Below are 6,000 nucleotides of genomic sequence, written 5' to 3' on the forward strand. Positions count from 1 at the left end.
ATCCGTGTGGCCGCTAGAGGGCGTCCCAGTCTGTGGCCTCAGAATGATCCTTCACAGCTTCTTCAGCTTCCTTTGAGCATCTTCTCACCTCCTGAACAGGGGGTCTATAAATACCCGAGTTACATGTTGTTTTATTCTTAATTAATGTGAATATAAATATATATATATATATATATATATATATATATATATATATATATATATATATATATATATATATATATATATATGCATGCTAAAGTTTGTCCTTTTGTGGCTTGCTTCACCATTAAAATAATTAAAATTTAATTAAATTCAATTAAATTTAAAGAATTAAATCTGTCTTTAAATTTGTCAGCAGGTGCTGTATGGTGCAAACTGTCAGACAATCCATTTAATTCAAGGTTGTGAGGTAACAAAACATGAAAAATGCCAAGGGGGTGATAACTTTTGCAAGGCACTATATAAATGAGTGTGTTTGTGTGTGCTTGTAATTACAGCTGAGGGGGAACTTTTGGGTAATTCTTCTAGAAAAGTGAGGACTTTGATGTAGAGTGAGAATCTTTTTGTTATTCCTCTCTTTGTGGGCTATGCTTAGGTGACTAAGGTGTGAATTAGGGTTAGATATTTACTGGTAATGGTTTGGTTTAGGGTTAGGGTAAGACCGTAGAAAGGGTTGAAAATTAACGGAAGTCAAGACATGGTCCTCAATTGGACGTGTGTGTGTGTGTGTGTGTGTGCGTGCGTGCGTGCGTTGGACTCTTGGGGATGTTCCAACTCACCTAAATTGACCCAGACATTTCTCAGAAATTCTGCGTAAAACAAAATAAAAGTTCTTGTTTCTCAATTTTAAACAGTTTTCTGTCGTTTTTTTGCTCCTTGTCTGTTTGTTCAGATTCGTAGAAACAAAATAGAGAAACTGAAACTCAAGCGTGTTTCTTCACAATCATTTCTGCCTGGTATTCTTAGAATAACAGTTCTGCTTTATTACATGAAAAAGCAGAAGCTGCTGACCAGATGGATTCATGCTTAGTCATATAAATAAAAACTTTAACTGACACCAAAAACCCAACAGTGCCTTTAAGTGAGAAACGCATAAACAGCAAATCACGAAGTTAAGGAGGCTGGCTGTGACCTTGAATGCCCCCTGGACCCAGAGCAGGTGGTGGGAGACAGGAGGACTCTGGAAACAATAAGATCAATGTTATAACCCCCCCCCCCCCCCCCCCCCCCCCATGCATGAAGCTGTTGCAGAGCTCCTTCAACGTCAAACTGCTGCATCCTCGTTGCACAGAGGAGCGTTATCACAGATCCTTCCTCCCAGCAGCTGGTAGACCCCAGCATACACTCAAGTGTTTACATCAAGGCTGCCATTGCAGTTTTTTACATTCTTGCAGGTTTTTTTTAATTCTTTGCACATATATTTAATCGGTTGTTAAATCGGTTGCACATTTCTTTGAATCTGAGAATGCTATTTTTAATACCTGCACAGTATTTATTTTATGCTGTATATGCTTTTTTTTTTTTTAGGACTCCCCATGTTTTCATTTTCCTTTCACTTTGCTGCTGATACTCCTAAATGTCCCCAATGTGGGACAATGAAGAGCTTTCTATTCTATTCACGTCTTTTATGCTGCAATGAAAAACATGAACATCATAGTTATCTTTATTTGTCATTCCAATCCAATCCATATTTATTTATAAAGCACTTTAAAATTCCCCAGGAACCAAAGTGCTGCACAATAAACAACACGGTAAAAATAATGAAAAACAAACACACGCAGACTCATAGATAAAACAACAAGAATATGAACTTCAAGAGACTGTAATAAAAATAACTTAACCTCACAGACTAAAATCAACATCTCACATAGTGTCAAAAGCCAAAGCCATGAAGTTAATTTTAAGAAGCGATTTAAAATCAGAGAGAGACGTAGCCTCTTTAATGCACAATAGAAGGTTGTTCCACGTTTTTTAGCAGCCACAGAAAAAACTCAATCTCTCCGAGCTTACGTTTAGTTTTGGGAGAAACTTGGTGAGCTGACCTGAGAGAACGGGAGGGTGCATAACGGTGCAGCAGCATGGAAAGATAAGAAGAAACAAGACCACTTTTGGGATTAATGTTTATACTTCATTTATCTTGTTATGATGTAGTAATGTAAGCTTCTGATATAATCATATTACTCAGATGATAGCTTAATCATGTCAGTGCAAAGAAACAGAAGACACTCTGTTTCTTTGCTTTCTGAAACAAGAAGACTCAGCTACGAGATTATGTGCTGACTGAACGTGATTGCTCAGCTGTGTATCTTTGTTGACAGCTGAGGCTGTAAACTATCTGTTCCCCCACCCTTCAGTACAGCCTCAGTACTGTAACTAGGGAAACGCCCCAAACTTAATAAAACCGAGGAGAACGCTGAGACCGGCTGAGTGGGTTGGAGATTGTAACTGTACGGTCTCTTCCTACTCTCCTCGTGAGCCAAACCAAAGTAATTGTCTTTGTGTCTTTCTTTCCCTGTGTTGTATGATGTTTTATGTATTTAGACCTGACAACCACGAAGAGACTTAAAAACAAATAAAAGATCTTCAAAATGAATCCTAAAATGTGCAGGGAGCCTGTGGAGTGAGGCTAACATAGGGTTAATGTGCTCATGTCTGCGAGTGTCCGACAAAAGACGTGCCGCAGCATTTTTGCAACCTCTGGAGTTGGGCAACACAGGAACCACTAACACCCAGATAAAGTGCATTATAGTAATCCAGCTGAGTAGTGATAAAGGCATGGATTACTGTCTCTAGATGTTCTTAGGAAAGAATGGGCTTTTTCTGGCCGACTGCCTTAAATGAAAAATGCTTGTCTTTACAACTAGAGCTCTTGTACTGGGCTGGTTAACCTAGCTCAATGAGGGGGGGGTCTCAGCCACTAAAGACCATAACCTCAGTCTTACTCTCATTGAACTTTAAGGAACTGAGGGCCATCCAAGCCTTACATTTTAGCAAGTAAGTAGATTTACCATCTTTCTTCTGGAGTGGAATATAAATTTGGCTGTCATCAGCATAACAGCAAAAACAAACTCAATGCTTCCTCTTTGTGGAGCCAAGCAGAAACAGATAAAGGGAAAAAAGAAGAGGCCCTAAAACTGAGCCCTGTGCCCCCCCCCCCCCCATGACAAAGAAGCAGAGGATGACATATGATCGCCAAGGGGAACACAGAAAGTTCGGTTTTCTACGTACGATCTAAAATAAACCATCAGAGTATGCATGATGCCAAACCACTGTGCCAAATGCGAGACTAAAATTTGATGGTCTACTGTATCAAAAGCAGCAGTTACGTTATGGAGGATTTCATCTTTTAATATTGTCAAGGTGGAACCCTGTTTGTCTTAATAACTGCAATCACTGCCCAAAGAATGATTAGTTCTAGAATGTTTCACTGAATCACAACAAGGTAAAGTAAGGCCAAAGGAACTTTAGTTGAACTACTCTTGGCTCCTACTATCTTTTTCCAAAGATCTGTTTATAAGACTTCCTAGAAATGGAAGAGCAGCACACACACCATTTTTTACACACACACCCCTCCAACTAGGGAGGGAGGGCTTTTGGTCCAGAGCAATGCCTGTACACAGTAAGATATCATGTTCCTATTTACGTCATACTGTATCCCTATAAAGGCTGAAAGTTACCCCATATTGTTGGGATTGTTGGGACTGCTGTGAAATGAAGATGATTGCAAGTCCAGAATAAACGAATCCCCCTGCTGGTCACTGAAGAGAAGTTGTGGTGTCTGGTCTCGTCTGACTGTTTTTTAAAGTTAAATCCTCTCCCACATAATTGGCACCCCAGATGGGACAGGACAAGGGAGAGGAAAAAAGGCTTTCCACAGCACGTACCTCCAGTGGCAAAACGGGGCCCATTGAGAAACAGAAAAGAGGAGGTAAGTTAAGCATACCTCTCTCTCTTTTTCCTTTTTTAACATAAGATTTGCCACACAGAGGTTCTGCTTTGGAAAAAGTGTATTGATTTTAAAGGCGAGACAAGTCAGGCATTGCTGCTTCTTTTTGTGACCACCAGTTGTAATTTTCCGCGGAAAATGGATTGTCACAAAATACAAAAGATGAGGAACGCGTGGATTCCAACACAATTGATAAACCGACAATCTTAAGGAAGTGATTTGTGTACTCCCAGCCGCTTTTATCGGATGTCCCGTCAAATGATGACGTTAGAAGCGACGACGTATAGAAAATGGATCGGGCCATGCGGGTCATGCTGAAGTTTTTCTAACATATATAACTTTTTAGAATCAAAAAATCATCGTGAGAGGGTGATTTTAGAAACATGGGCTGGTCGGAGTCTTAAGCGTAGAGCCGTTCTCTCTAGCTCGCACCCGTTTGTACGTGCGAGTATTGGAAAGATCGGGCCATTAGTGAACTGCAGTTGTTTTGTGAAGCTGAGATCTCCGGTTTAGGCTTTGAGGTGAGAAAAACCTCCTATCAAATTTGACGTAGAAATGCATGCAGATTTTGTTGGGCGAGTAGTTGTAAGCGCTTGGAGAAAGAGAAATGAGGTTTCTCTTAGATCATCTGTGTGGCCTTAACTGCAGTCTGGTTTTGAGTACTCTGGTTTAGGTAACGAGGTGAAAACCTCCTAAAATTTGAAAAAGCAGGCCTGTTCTGAAGCACGTGCAGTATGAACTTTTTTTTTTTTTTTTTACTATTGTTTTTATCCTTGTATTATGGGTCCATTAAAATTACAAGCCAAAATTCACTGTGCGCACACATATAAAATAAGAGAATTGGACATCTGGACCATCAGGAAAGTCACTAGTTTCCCAAGGAAGTGAGGTGAGAGAAATGATTCAGAAATGAGCGATCAGGAGAGAGTGTTTGAGATGCGTGTGCATGAGACGTCTATTTGTGAGTCAATATGAGAGCTCTGTTTGACTAAAACGCATGTATGGAACTGAGTTTGTTTGCTGTATCTTTGTTCTTCTCTTAAAATTCGCATTGTCTGAAGTAAGGGTAAAATTTGTCATATTTGAGGAAAAGTGCATGAAAACTTTTATTTGTCTATAAGGAGATTTTAAGGAGACCAGGGTGTACTTGTTGAGCTGCTGTGTTGAGCGCCCCCCCGCCCCCCACTTTGTCAGTGAGAGCCTGCTTTCAGAACAAGAACAAGAATCACACAAGTTCCAGAATCTGTAGCTAGAAAAATATTGTTAAAATCCTTAAAAGAGCCGATGCGGTGCTGTGTAAAGTTTTAAAACCAGAATGGAAAATGTCTAAAATATTTTGCTCATTGAAACACATGTTCCAGTGATTCACCCCCCCTCTTGGTTGTGATGACTAAGATGGTTAATAAAACATTAAACATGGGAGGCTTTTCTTAGACGCAACAAAGTTTCTCCAAAGAATCAACAGATCGAATGCATCACAGAGAGCCAACCAGAGACTCCGGGGGAACTTTCTGCAGTTGCTAATCTCAGCTCTGGCCAGTTTTAACATATTGTGAGATTACAGTATAGCTAAATGTTAAACACTGACCCCAGTGGTAAAAACGATCAAGAGCAAACATGAGGGTAAGACTGAGGGCTAGTAGATGTTTGTGAAAGGCCTGTCAGGTGGGCAAAACTGTGAAAAAGAGGGGAAAATTACTAAAAAGAAGTCCCCAAAGTGTTTGCATATTGAAATATTATCACTTCTTAACAGTGTTATCTGTGACTGCTCATTGCATGATGAGGTACTGAGGGGCATCCACTGAAGTAAAGACTGAGGTCATGTTTAAACCAATGGCTGCTGCTCTGTCGCTTCCTTTTCCTCTTCGGCTCCTCATTAAAAACCCAGCATCACTGATTTAGGTGTGAACCCTGGATAAATGGCTGTGTTTAACTCCTCCTTCTGTCAGCAGTGAAGAATTATCTCTCTCCTGTCTGGATGACACCTAGAGACCCTGATCCAGGATCTTAAGCAAAAGAAAGCACATAGTTTTACTGTCTCTTCACTGGCTTCCTGTTCAGATCCATTTTAA

Source organism: Fundulus heteroclitus, unplaced genomic scaffold (genome assembly GCF_011125445.2).
Source record: "Fundulus heteroclitus isolate FHET01 unplaced genomic scaffold, MU-UCD_Fhet_4.1 scaffold_47, whole genome shotgun sequence".
Lineage (NCBI taxonomy): Eukaryota > Metazoa > Chordata > Actinopteri > Cyprinodontiformes > Fundulidae > Fundulus > Fundulus heteroclitus.